The following is a 13,482-nucleotide window of genomic DNA, read 5'->3' on the forward strand; positions in this document are numbered from 1 at the left end:
TTTTGGATTTCTGCTGAGTTGGTGAGAGAGATGGCACCGAGCAGCTCGTAAGTTGCTATGGTAACCGAGGGCAGTTATTTGATGGATAATCGATGTTATGATTTTTCAGCAGCGTGTTGATACTTCCCAAGGACATGGCATGCTTGTACATTTCTTGCACAGACAAAGGAAGGAGCAGTTATTTGAGTGACAGTTGATGCTCAGCATGGGAAAATAAAATAAAGGTCAGATGACAGACCTCAGACATGTTTTGGACACTGAATGAGCTTTGTTGTGCCCGCAGAAAAAGTGGGCTTTTGGCGGATCGATCAGTGGCTTTTGCAGTGGAAAGGAAAGAGGTTGACTGGTGGGGAGTTGTCCATGTGTCCACCCTCGCCTGGGTGATAGCTCCACCACAGAAAACTGGTCCTCTTTGTTGGGGTCACAGTCAGTGACTTTTAAAGGATTTTGGAGGACAATGGGAAGATCCATGGCGTCAGCTCACCTGAAGACTCAAATCTCTCCCTCTCTCCATCACTATTCAACTCAATACCACAAACTGAACTGAACTGAACTTTACTCATTATCGTAAGAAACCATAGAAAAACTACAGCACAGAAATAGGCCTTTTGGCCCTTCTTGGCTGTGCTGAACCATTTTCTGCCTAGTCCCACTGACCTGCACACAGACCATATCCCTCCATACACCTCCCATCCATGTATCTATCCAATTTATTCTTAAATGTTAAAAAAGAACCCACATTTACCTGGCAGCTCATTCCATACTCCCACCGCTCTCTGTGTGAAGAAGCCCCCCCCCAATGTTCCCTTTAAACTTTTCCCCCCTCACCCTTAACCCATGTCCTCTGGTTTTTTTCTCCCCTTGCCTCAGTGGAAAAAGCCTGCTTGCCTTCACTCTATCTATACCCATCATAATTTTATATACCTCTATCAAATCTCCCCTCATTCTTCTACGCTCCAGGGAATAAAGTCCTAATCTATTCAACCTTTCTCTGTAACTGAGTTTCTCAAGTCCCGGCAACATCCTTGTAAACCTTCTCTGCACTCTTTCAACCTTATTTATATCCTTCCTGTAATTTGGTGACCAAAACTGAATACTCCAGATTCGGCCTCACTAATGCCTTATACAACCTCATCATAACTCTAGGGGTAAAAAGACTGTATCTTTTTACCCCTAGACTTAAAGAAGCTTGGTTTTTCACATATATTTCCACACTTACTGATTTACTTACTTATATATAATCATTGCTAACCTGTTTGATTTATGTACATTTATATTACTGTATTGCATAGCTACTAATAAATATCATTAGTTAATAGCAATACTGGACTCCAAAGTGTTTTCTATTTCTGTTGGTTCTTTATTCCCGTCACAGGGTACGTGACACTAGATTCCTAAAAAAATCAATACAAATACAAATTTTTCTCTTGGAGGACAAGCCTTAAATTAGCTAACTATGCTTAAAGTAATATTGTGGTTTTGTTGCTCCATCACAGAATGCAGAACAAAAAAATATTTTAGTCAGTAAGAAAAATAAGAGAAGCATGTTGACCAGCGATATTAGACATCACAAAATGCTGGAGGAACTCAGCAGGCCAGGCAGCATCTAGGAAAAGAGTACAGTCAACGTTTCCGGCTGAGACCCTTCAGCAGGAAGTTCATGATTTGACATCCAGAGCTCAGGGACACTAATAATCTGAAAATCATTATCATCAGGTGCCATGCCCAGTTTGAGCTTTGACTGCCATGGCCCACACACTCCTGTTTCGGGTCAAGTGGATCAATTCATTGGTATTCATTTCCAGTTCTCTGGCTGCTGTCTCCATCATCATTTGTCTTTGTCTTCCTCTTGCTTTTTTCCCTTCAATCTTTCCCATAATTACCGTGCATTCCAACTCCTCTTTCCTAATCACATGTCCAATGATATCACGTTGCCTTTATTTCTCTTTTTGTGTTTGCTCTGTTCATGACATCCTTATTTGATATCCATTTCATCCATGATATTCTTTGTATCCTCCTCAAAAAACCACATCCCTACTGCTTCAATTCATTTCCTCATGTTACTTGATATTGTCCAACATTCTGAGCCATATAACATAACTGGATAAACCTAACATTTCGGTACTCTGAGGTGGGTTGTCATGCCTAGCTTAGTGTTGGTCAGTATACTCTTCATTCTCGTAAAGGTGTCTTTTGCCATCCTTATTCTTCTCTTGATGTCCATGTTGCACCTGCCATCTGATATCACCCAACTTCCTCACCATATATTCTGGAATAATACCAGAAGAATGAAAAAATTCAGTATTTATCACTCTTCCTGAGTATAGGAGTTGGGATGTAATGTTAAAATTGTACAAGGCATTGGTGAGGCCAAATTTGGAGTATTGTGTACAGTTCTGGTCACCGAATTATAGGAAAGATGTCAACAAAATAGAGAGTGCAGAGGAGATTTACAAGAATGTTACCCAGGTTTCAGCACCTAAATTACAGAGAAAGGTTGAACAAGTTAGGTCTTTATTCTTTGTAGAAGGTTGAGGGGGGACTTGATAGAGGTATTTAAAATTATTAGGGGGATAGATAGAGTTGACGTGGATAGGCTTTTTCCATTGAGAGTAGGGGAGATTCAAACAAGAGGACATGAGTTGAGAGTTAAGGGGCAAAAGTTTAGGGGGTAAAACGAGGGGGAACTTCTTTACTTAGAGTAGTAAATTCCACTGTGTGGAATGAGCTTCCAGTAGAAGTGGTAGAGGCAGGTTCGATTTTGTCATTTAAAAAAAAATTGGATAGGTATATGGACAGGAAAGGAATGGAGGGTTACAGGCTGAGTGCAGATAGATGGGACTAGGTGAGAGTAAGCGTTCGGCACGGACGAGAAGGGCCGAGATGGCCTGCTTCCTTGCTGTAATTGTTATATGGAAACCTGGAGCAATAGAATGTGAACTACATAGGACCATAAGTTTAATGAGTCATATCACTAAGATACTTCTAAGAGTTTTGATGACAAGAGCTAAAAGTAAGGTACAAACTGAAATAGGTAAAGAACAATGTGGTTTTGTGAAAGACAAAGGTACAAGAAACGCGATATTGATGTTAAGGATACTATCAGAACGAGCTATTCAAGTGCAAAAATATTTGTTTCTTTTATTGACTACACAAAAGCATTTGATAAAAGTGAAGCACAATAAGTTATTCCAAATATTACAGGAAACTCTAGACCTGGATTCAAAAGACCTCCGCCTAATCAGTAGTCTGTACTGGGAACAAACCACCGCTGTAAGAATAGATGGAGAAGTGTCAGTTTACGAAAATCAAGAGAGGCGTTAGACAAGGGTGTGTTTTCTCCCCTGATTTATTTAATGCGTACAGTGAAACAATATTACAAAATATAAGAGACATCTTGGGAATCAAAGTTGGCGGTGAAAACATCAATAACTTTAGATATGCGGATGATACTGTGTTAATTGCAAGTACGGAGGAAGAACTACAAAACTTAATTGATATAGAACATAGAATAGTACAGCACATTACAGGCCCTTCGGCCCACAATGTTGTGCCGACGATGTTGTTGAAGAAAGTGCAAAAATGGGTCTATCTATCAACTGCAAAAAGATAGAATGTATGATGATATCCAAAAAGGACAATCCTAATCTGCAGGCTGAGAATCTGAAAATACGGCTTTGAAAGGTCCTCCAAGTAATCTTAAGAGAACGGTTACTTGGGAGAAGCACTAATTGCAGGCTTTGTATGAAAACATCGAAGAAAACCGTAAGTAAGCCTTTTCACCTCAAACCCACGTCTCTCGACCTCACCTGTCCAAATCCTTCGTCCGCGAACCGGAAGAGTTCATGCGCATGCGCAGTAGAGGCGGCGCAGGCGGTCAGGCGAATTTCCCAACGTGGTGACCTCACCAGCCGCCAGAGTGCGTGCGTGTGGGCGCGCGATATTGGGTTTGACAGACGCTGCCACTTCTCCAGTAAGCAACAGCTATGGCGACGACGCTTTTGTCCGGTAGACCAACCGCAACACGACAGAGACAGGAGGCGGGATGCATCGGGTTGGTTTTCGCCCCGCCCTCTTCCACCTCTCCCTTCTCATCCCCTCCCCCGGCACACCAACGGAGAGGGCGCTTGGTGCGCACGGGCAGGTGAGGCAGGGCTGCGTGTTGGAGCCGCTGACTCAGCCACGTCTTTGGGGCTGAATTAGATTTCAATTAGTTTCGTATTCCCGTTCCGCTGGTGACGGTGGGTTACCGCGCTGAGAAGTGCCCAGTCGGTCGGGCGGCCGGTCACTGAGGTAAGGTGTTCGCTCGGCGCCCCTGCACCCTCTCCCCACCCTTGTTTATTCAACGGCCGAGGCGCGGTCTGGAGGTCCGGGAGCGCGCCCGAAGCCCGGCGGCGCGTCGCCGATTGCACTGGTCCTGCCCCCATTTAAAGTTGGTGGAGGTCGATGCCTCGCACCTGCCCTTGTCGGGTTACCCTTTGCCCCGGGTCTGTGGACTGTGGGACCGACCCTGCCGCCGCTAACTGGGCGCTCGTTCGACTACTCTTCCTGCTGTGTAATGGATGCTCGGGGGCTGCTCCAGGTCCTGGTCTCCCTGCCAGCCCAAAGCAGTTGGGTTGGTGGATACCTGAAAACACGCTTGCAGTAGTGATTCACTCGACAGTCATCGGGCGTTTCGTGCCTCACATTGATATCCTTCAGTAATTAAGCAGTCGATAAACCTTGCACAGGCTGTGACTAGTCGCAGGTATCGGTGTTTCGGGCCCAGCTATTCACCACATTCATCACTTGAAGCGACGCAATGCATAATTCTTAAGTTTACTCCTGACAGCTAAACAAGTGGGAATAATGACAGGATGGAGAGTGTAAAGGGGTTTCAGGAAGATTTAGGGTAAATGTAGAGCCAAGAAACTGCAGATGTTGGAATCTAGAACAAAAAGAAATCTGCTGGAGAAACTTGGTGCATCCAGTTGCATGGGTGGAGAGAGAAAGAAATCGCTGACTTTTTGGGATGCATGGCGGTGGATGGCATAGTTAGTGGGCAGTAGCAACGTAAAAATTGCTTATTTGGTGGGCAAAACAGAAAAAGTAGTCTATTAAAGATTGTGACAGGAACATGTTGAGTCCATTTAAACAAGTCATTGACAGCCAATGTGAAGTACAGGACTTAGGAAGACAAATAATATGTTGTGCAATTATTGTGTACACTGACACACAAGGAATTTGAGAGTAAACATGTTTGGCAGATACATTTAGGGGCATTTAAGAAATTCTTAGTTGCATGTCTGATAGAAAAAAGGAGGGCTATGTAGGAGGGATGTTAGATTGATTGATGTTAGAATGTTAGATTGATCTTTTAGAGTAGGTTAAAAGGTCAGCAGAACCTGGTGGGCTGAAGAGCCTGTACTGTTAATGTTCTATGTGTGACTATAGTTGTAGAGACCATAATGAGAAGGCACCTTGAGCATTGCACACAGTTTTGGTAACTGCCAGTTTTGCTGTATGAGGAGAGATTGAGTAGCTGAAGCCTCTATCCAGTTTAGAAAAATGAAAGAATGGATGATGAATGGAAGAATGAATTACTCTGGCTCAGTAATTTAACAGCAAGGGCCACAATCTCAGACTATGGGTAGCTCATTTAAAAAGTGAGAAAAAAGAGAAATTTACAGTGCACAAAGCGTTGAACCTTTGCAGCTCTCCATCTTGGAAGGCGGTAGAAAACTCTTGTTAGTTTAATTAAATACAGGGATCAATAGATTTCTGATATTTCAGGGATTGTGTAGGAAAATGAAATTGAGCAGGAAATTGGCATGGATTTTCATGATACAGTGAAGCAGTATTGATTAATGCTTCTCCCAGTTATGTTCTTCATTGCTGGCAAAGAGCTAGAAGCTTAGGCGGTGGTACGTTTGACCTTTCATGTCTTTAATGCTCGGTCAGTTGATATGAAGCATAGTATAACACTGTAAAGACTATTTGGCCCATGATATTGTCCCACATTGCTCCTCACATTGCCTTTAAACCTTACCCTCTAAATTTAAAGTCATGTCATCTGGTGTTCCTACCCACAGAGATTCTGACTGTCTACCCTTTCTATGCCCCTCATAATTTTAAAGCCTCTATCTGCTCCAGGGAAACAATCCAAGTTTGTCAAATCTTTCCTTGTCGCTAATAACCTCTAATCTCTCTTTCTCTGTAACTCTGAATCATAGAGCACTACCACACAGAAACAGTACCTTTGGTCCATCTCATTTGTGCTGAAGTATTATTTTGCCTAGTCCTATCGTTCTTGCCCCTCCATTCCATGTACTTATACAAACTTCTCTGTAATGTTGAAGTTGAATCTGCCTCCACCACTTACCCTGGCAGCTTGTTCAGCACTTTCACCATCCTCTGAGTGAAGAAGTTACCATTCATGTTCCCCTTAAATATTTCGCCTTTCACCATTAACCCATGACTTTTAGTTCTAGTCTCACCCAACCTCAGTGGGAAAAGCCTGCTTACATTTGCCCTATCTGTACCCCTCATAATACTTCTCTCGAACCTTCATATCTCCCCTCATTCTCCTATGCTTCAGGGAATAAATTACCAGTCCATTCAATCTTTCCCGATAACTCAGGTCCTCAAATCTTGGTGACATACTTGAAAATTTTCTCTGTACTCTGTAAATTATATTCATACATTTCCTTTAGGTAGGTGATCAGAGCTGCACACAATGCTCATAATAGGCCTCACCGAAGTCTTATACAACTTCAACATAACATTCCAACTCCTGTCCTGAATACCTTAATTTATGAAAGCCAATGTGCCAAAGCTCCCTATATACCTGAGATGCCACTTTCAAGGAATGGATCTGTATCTCCAAATCCCTTTGTTTTATCACATTCCTTAGTGCCCTACTGTGTACTGAGTCCCCTCCTTTACTCCCTGTATACCCATGACTGTATCGCCACCCACAGCTCCAATCTGCTAATTAAATTTGCTGACGATACTACATTGATTGGCCTTATCTCAAACAATTACAAGGTGGCCTACAGGGAAGAAGTCATCTCTGTGATACAGTGGGATCAGGAAAACAACTTCTCCCTCAATGTTGCAAAAACAAAGGAGCAGGTTGTGAATTACAGGAGGAATGGAGTTGGGCTAACCCCTATTGACATCAATAGATCTGGGGTTGAGAGGCATCCACATCACCGAGGACCTCAGTGATCCACAGTGGTACACAACGGTGCCTCTTTCACCTCAGACAGTTGAGAAAGTTTGGTATGGGCCCCAAATCCTAAGAACTTTCTACAGGGGCACACCTGACTGGCTGCATCACTGCCTGGTATTGGAACTGTACCTCCCCTAATCGTAGGATTCTGCAGAGAGTGGAGCGGCCAGCCCAGTGCATCTGTAGCTATGAACTTCCCATGATTCAGGACATTTACAAGGACAGGTGTGTAAAAAGGGCCCATAGGATCATTGGGGACCCAAGCCATCCCAACTGCAATCTATTCCAGCTGCTACCATCTGGGAAGCGGTACCACAGCATAAAAGCCAGGACCAACAGGCTCCGGGACAGGTTCTTCCACCAGGCCATCAGACTGATGAATTCATGCTGACTTGAGTGTACTCTATTTATTATAAATTACTATAATTGCATATTTAGATGGAGACGTAATGTAAAGATTTTTACTCCTTGTTTTGTGAAGGATGTAAGAAATAAAGTCAATTCAATTAAGTACTGTGCAAGTCCTATCCTGGTTTGTCCTTCCAAAGTGCAACACCTCACACTTGTCTGCATTAAATTCCATCTGTCATTTTCATTCCATTTTTCCAGCTGGTCCAGATCCCACGGCAAAGTTTGATGGTCCTCCTCACCCCCAATTTTGGTGTCATCTGCAAATTTGCTGATCCAGTTAACCACATTATCATCCAGATCATTGATATAGATGACAATCAACAATGGACCTAGCACTGAGCCCTGCTGCACACTGCTAGTCCCAGGCCTCCTGTCAGAAGCAACTATCTAATACCACTGTAGCTTCTCCTGTGAAGCCAATGTTTAATCCAGTTTATGATCACATCCTGAACGCCAAGCAACTGAACCTACTTGACCGACCTCCCGTGTAAGACCTTGTCAAAGGCTTTGCTAAGTCCATGTAGACAACATCCACTGTCTTTCCTTCAATAACTTTCCTGGTACACCTGAAAAGCTTTTAAAGGGTCTGAGTGAATACCTTGTCAGGTCACGGGGATGGGGATTTATTCATCCTAACTTGCCTCAAGACAGCAAGCATTTCCTCTTCTGTAATCGTATGTGATCCATGAGCTCACTGCTGTTTTACCTCAATTCTCCAGATTCCGTTTGTCTCCCAAGTAAATACAAATATCAAAAAAAAAATCAATTTAAGATTTTCAATTCTTTCAGAGTGGCATCCTGGTAAACTATTACTGCACCTTTTCTGTTGTCTGCATCCTTCCTGTAATGGAGTGACCAGAACTGCACACTACTACCAAGTGTGGTCTGACTATAAAGTTTGATAAAGCTGCAGCATAACTTCCTTACTCCAACCTGTTTGGCTGGAAAAGTTTCTGGTTAGTGGTGATTATACTTCTGCATATCCCCCATGTTAAAAAAAAAAGGCTGGGCCATTTGATGATGACATTGCCATTCATTGTTATGAGAATGTGGTTTGATTTCCCCTTGGATCCTGCCCAGCCCAAGAATTCTGAGCAGGTCCTGTTGCAATAAGTGAAGGATTAAATGTGGAATTTAGGAGTGAGCAAATTTTGTAGAGTTCCCATGGACTGCAGTTCAACTAAGGGTATTGATAACAGCTTTAAAAGTTTAAAGTAAATTTATTATGAAAATACACATGTCACCATATTATTACCATGAGATTCATGTTCTTGCAGGTATTCACAGTAACACAAGAAATATAATAGAATCAATGAAAAACTACACACAAAACTGACAAACAACCAATGGGGAAAAGAATACAATCTATGCGGATACAAAATAATTATAAGTAAATAAATAATAGTGAGAACATGAGTTGTAGAGTCCTTGAAAGTGAGTTCATAGCTTGTGGAATCAGTTCAGAGTTGAGGTGAGTGAAGTTAGCCATGCTGGTTTGAAGCTTGATAGTTGAAGTGTAATAACTTCCTGAACCTGATGGTGTGGGACTGAAGGTTCTTGTACGTCTCTCTGATCACAGCAGTGAGAAGAGAGTGTGACCTGAATGGTGGGGGTCCTTGATGATGTATCCTTTGTTGCGGCAGCGCTCTCTGTACAATACTGTGCAAAAATCTCAGGCACATACAAAAAAAATTCTGTGAAGCGAAAATGCTTTCAGAAGTAACAAAATAAAAAGTTTCTGAGTATCAAACGTTTATTATAATGAGCAGATAATAGTGAAATCAAATCAATATTTGGTGTGACTGTTCTTTACCTTTAAAACTGCATCAATTCTCTTGGGTACACTTTTGTGCAGTTTTATTAGAAAATCGTCTGGTAGATTGTTCCAACCACCTTGGAGAACTTGCCACAGTTCTTCTACAGACTGGCTGTCTTATTGGCTTTTATCTCTCTGGGTAATCCCAGACAGCCTTGATGCTGTTGAGATCTGAAACCATATATCTATAGAAGTTGGTCAAAATTTTACATGATTTGTGCTGAATCTGCAGAACCATCTAAGAAAATAGAGATGCTGTCATGTCTTCTGTGTAATGGTTAGGGATGTTTTGAAAAGAGGTTTAATGTATGTTCATGAATTTTGTTTGATGAGTGCTAATCAAGTGTCTAGCTCCCTAGACCAGTTGATCTCTGACTGTCCCCCCTGCCGCCCCCCCCCGAGTGATTTAAGTTTTACTTTAAAGTAGAAAGTACGCCAGGGATGTACACGTTTGTGAGTTGCCCTAGTCATGGAGAGAAACCCTGCAGAAATGACACCTTCAATCCATCATTTAACTCTAATCCAATTACACTATTCTTGCTTCATCCTATTTTATGTTTTCGACATTCCCATCAATTCTCCCAAGGTTTTATTACTCACTAACACAATAGGGACAATTTACAGTGGACAATTAATCTACTAATCCAATTTTACCATGGGAGTTGAAAACAAATATTCAAAAGTAAATGGGGGTAAAGTGTTAATTCAGTTTGTGAATTTTTGGTTATTGTTCTCTTTTTTTCTTCTCTATAAAATATTAGTTTCAGTATCTTTCAAGTTTAGCCACATTTTTCTAGTGTACATCAAGGAAAACAATATGGTATCATGTCATCGCTTCTGTTCATTTCACTTAATGTAGATTTTAAGTTTTTTTTAGAAATGTGTACTGAAAAATGACGAGCAATATTGAAGTTAACGTCAATGTCAATGCTGTATTTCTGTTCAAAGATCTTTGCTTCAAAATAATAAGTCATAATTTGATAATGTATTGTACAAAGGACCTTAGTCATTTTATTAATATTTTTTTTATTCCAGTTCCATATATCCAAGATTAGATTTTAAAATATAATTCTACTGGTAGCTACTCGGTAATGAATACTGAGGAATAAGTTTACAATGATCAGAGTATCCTCGACATTGCCTAGGTTTCCGTGAGCCATTGACTGAGTTACTGACAAGATTGAATGTTAAATGGTTTGCTAGATCCTTATCCTGAAGAGTTTTTATTTCCTTCTTACTATCAGATATTTTAGGTAAATCTGTCATTATACATGTTTATTTTACTAGTATTGTCAAATTGCAACCATGTTGTGCACAATGTGGAAGGAATGGGTTAAACACTCAGGTTTAGAAAATATTTCATACTTGGTCTTTTGGTATTATTCCTTCCAAGATAGTGAAGAGTTATAAGGCTGCATTTGACCTCAGACCTTGGATAGGCAATTAATTTGGGCAAGCTTCCCATTTCTGCTTACATTCTGATAATTAGTTGGGGAAAGTGTAAATACAAATGAAAGCACGGTTGCATATCAGTGGTTATTCTCATGGTTGAATAGCTTGCGAACTCTGAAATGTGTTAGTCTTGGTTAACATTAGAGTGATAAGGTTACTGGTGCGAGAAGGAAAATTCTTTTAGGGTTGAAAGTGAAGATGCTGAGTTGATGCCTCCCTCTGGGACAAGTTGCCGAAAACCTGGAGTTTCAGTTTCAAAATAGCTGTGCATTCAAGGCTAAAATAGGGTGAGGATTCTTTAGTAGGGCAGTGGTAAATCTTTGCAATTCTATACCCAAAAGGGTGTAGAAACTTGGTTGCTGAATATATTAATGGATGTTTTTTGTATCTTGAAGGAATAGAAGAATAGGAAAGTGGTGCAGCCATAAAATTTGATAGCTTTGTATCAAATGGCAAAGCAGATGAATAGAATCAGGTGGCCTTCCTGCTTTTTTCAAGAGTCCTGCCAAAGGGTTTTGGCCCGAAAGTTGACTGTACTGTTTTCCATAGATGCTGCCTGGCCTGCTGAGTTCCTCCAGCATTTTGTGTGTGTTGCTTTTATTTCATACAATCTGCATCCTGCGTACCAAGAGACATAAACAACCTACAATGGGCACCCCATAGCACTGGAATGGTACTGCTGACATTGCCTTTAATTTTCCAAATCCACTGGTAAGTGAATGATGTCCTCTCCCAAGTAGACATCCCTAGCATCAAGGCCCTTAGCTAGCTTGGATGGTGAGGCTGTATTATGTGCTTATTTGATGCAGGCTCATAACATGGACACTTAATACTCTCAATCACAGCAAGAGGGTTCTAGGCTGGAAGAGAAAATGCTTCAGGCATTCAAGTTAGCTGTTGTACAGACTTGCAGCAGTCCTTGTCTGTGACGATTTAAAATGGGCAAAGAGTATTTTGTTTCTTTGTTAGGATCAGTGGGAAAGATTGGAACATGTCCCACCTCTTGTGTGGACATTTCCTGCTACATCTGTGGTAGTCTGTAGATTCATGATTGGTCTCTTCAGCCACCTTGGAACCAACAAAACTGGAGCAAAGTCAAATTGTGCTCAATCCTGAGAGATTGTTGGAAATGAAGAAAGTTATTTTTTTCCCCATTTTGAGCAATTTCATCTTGAATTTGGACGGTATAGCTGAGCTGTTAAGAAGTTCGGACTGCTGTTTTCTCCCTCTCAGATACTGCTGAGAGAACTGACAGCTCATTGGCCCACTTCAAGGCACGAGTTCTGGCCTCGTCTGGGTCATTCTCATATATTGTGAAAAGAATTAATGAGAATGGTATTGATAGTGCTCTTTTACTGTATATCTACATTTTGTAAGCATGCTGAAGTCAGGCTGTATTTTAATTAAATGGCTAACATAAGCAGTGCAGAATTTTCTGAAATTATGACCTCTGCATTATGTAAAAATCCATCTGTTTTACTAATATCTGTGAGGGAATCATCAAAGCACTGCAGAGTTACCATCAATGTTGTCTGCAGATTGCTCCAAATATACTGCAAGGATAAACAAACCAGCTTCATTTTCCGCTCTGAGGTGAGTATTGATGCCCTGCTGACATTTGAATGGCTTTGATCGGATGGCCTTGTGGCTGATACTGAATTCTCAAAGCAGACCCTTTATTCTGAGGCTACGTCCACACTGGACTGGATAATTTTGAAAACGCCGGTTTCGAGTAAAACGACAGGCGTCCACACTAGGTGTTTTTCAAAATATCTCTGTCCACACTAAAACAGATATTTGGGCGAATCTGCTCCTACTGTGCATGTGCAGACATATCTACAGAAAACAAGCGAAGAGGAAACGGTATAATATTTGTTTCCATGGCGGCGTTGTGCTATTTCCATTGGGCAAAGACTAGAGTACCTGCAACAACAGTGAAAGAAAGTTTTCAACAATGTCTTCGAGGAATACAAAGAAAACTTGGAAAATCAGACCTGACTTCTTCGTTTAGACAGACAATGAAGTGGAGCTGTTTCTGTGAGTTACAAGCGACAACAAATTCAGCAAAGCAGTGGAGATGGTTAATTCCAAACAAGCTATTAACGTAGACAATAAAGTAAACAACACACGCATGAAGCCGTCCTGTACCCAAGATCAACAATTACAAAATGTTAAATGGTCAACTCGACATAGCTACCAATCCCACATCAAACCCAAGCAGAAGAGGGCACTCAACTCAATTTTAAATACTACCTACCAAGTCAGATGTGTACAGCAATTCATCCCCCCCCACCCCGCACAGTTGAAGCATGGAATAATCTTAATCCTAACACAGTCACACAATCAAACCCAATTAAATTTAAGGCAGCTTTTCTTCTTCAAGAATCTCCTTCTTAAGCCCACCCTCCGCCACCTCGAGTTTAAATTCCATGCGGAATACTTTGGAGGATCAAGAACCAAGAGAGTGGAATCTTCTGCCGCCAGACCTGCGCGGTATTTCTGACATTAATATTTTTAAAGGTAGACTTAATCAAATCAATTTAGGAGATCTAGTCAAAAAAGTTCACTTTACAATTTAACTCTCACGCCG

General features: G+C 41.4%; 1 protein-coding gene across 8 annotated transcripts in view; it reads left to right on the top strand.

The window, feature by feature from the left end:
* The first annotated feature begins 4,089 nt into the window (after positions 1-4,089).
* The window catches only part of numb (NUMB endocytic adaptor protein), a 285,368-nt gene continuing 275,975 nt past the window's right edge, over positions 4,090-13,482 (top strand). For all 8 annotated transcript variants that reach the window (XM_063054289.1, XM_063054296.1, XM_063054281.1 and 5 more), the window contains exon 1: positions 4,090-4,293. The gene's annotated coding sequence lies outside the window, so the exon portion shown is untranslated. The remainder of the gene's footprint in view (positions 4,294-13,482) is intronic.

Source organism: Mobula hypostoma, chromosome 1, assembly GCF_963921235.1.
Source record: "Mobula hypostoma chromosome 1, sMobHyp1.1, whole genome shotgun sequence".
NCBI lineage: Eukaryota > Metazoa > Chordata > Chondrichthyes > Myliobatiformes > Myliobatidae > Mobula > Mobula hypostoma.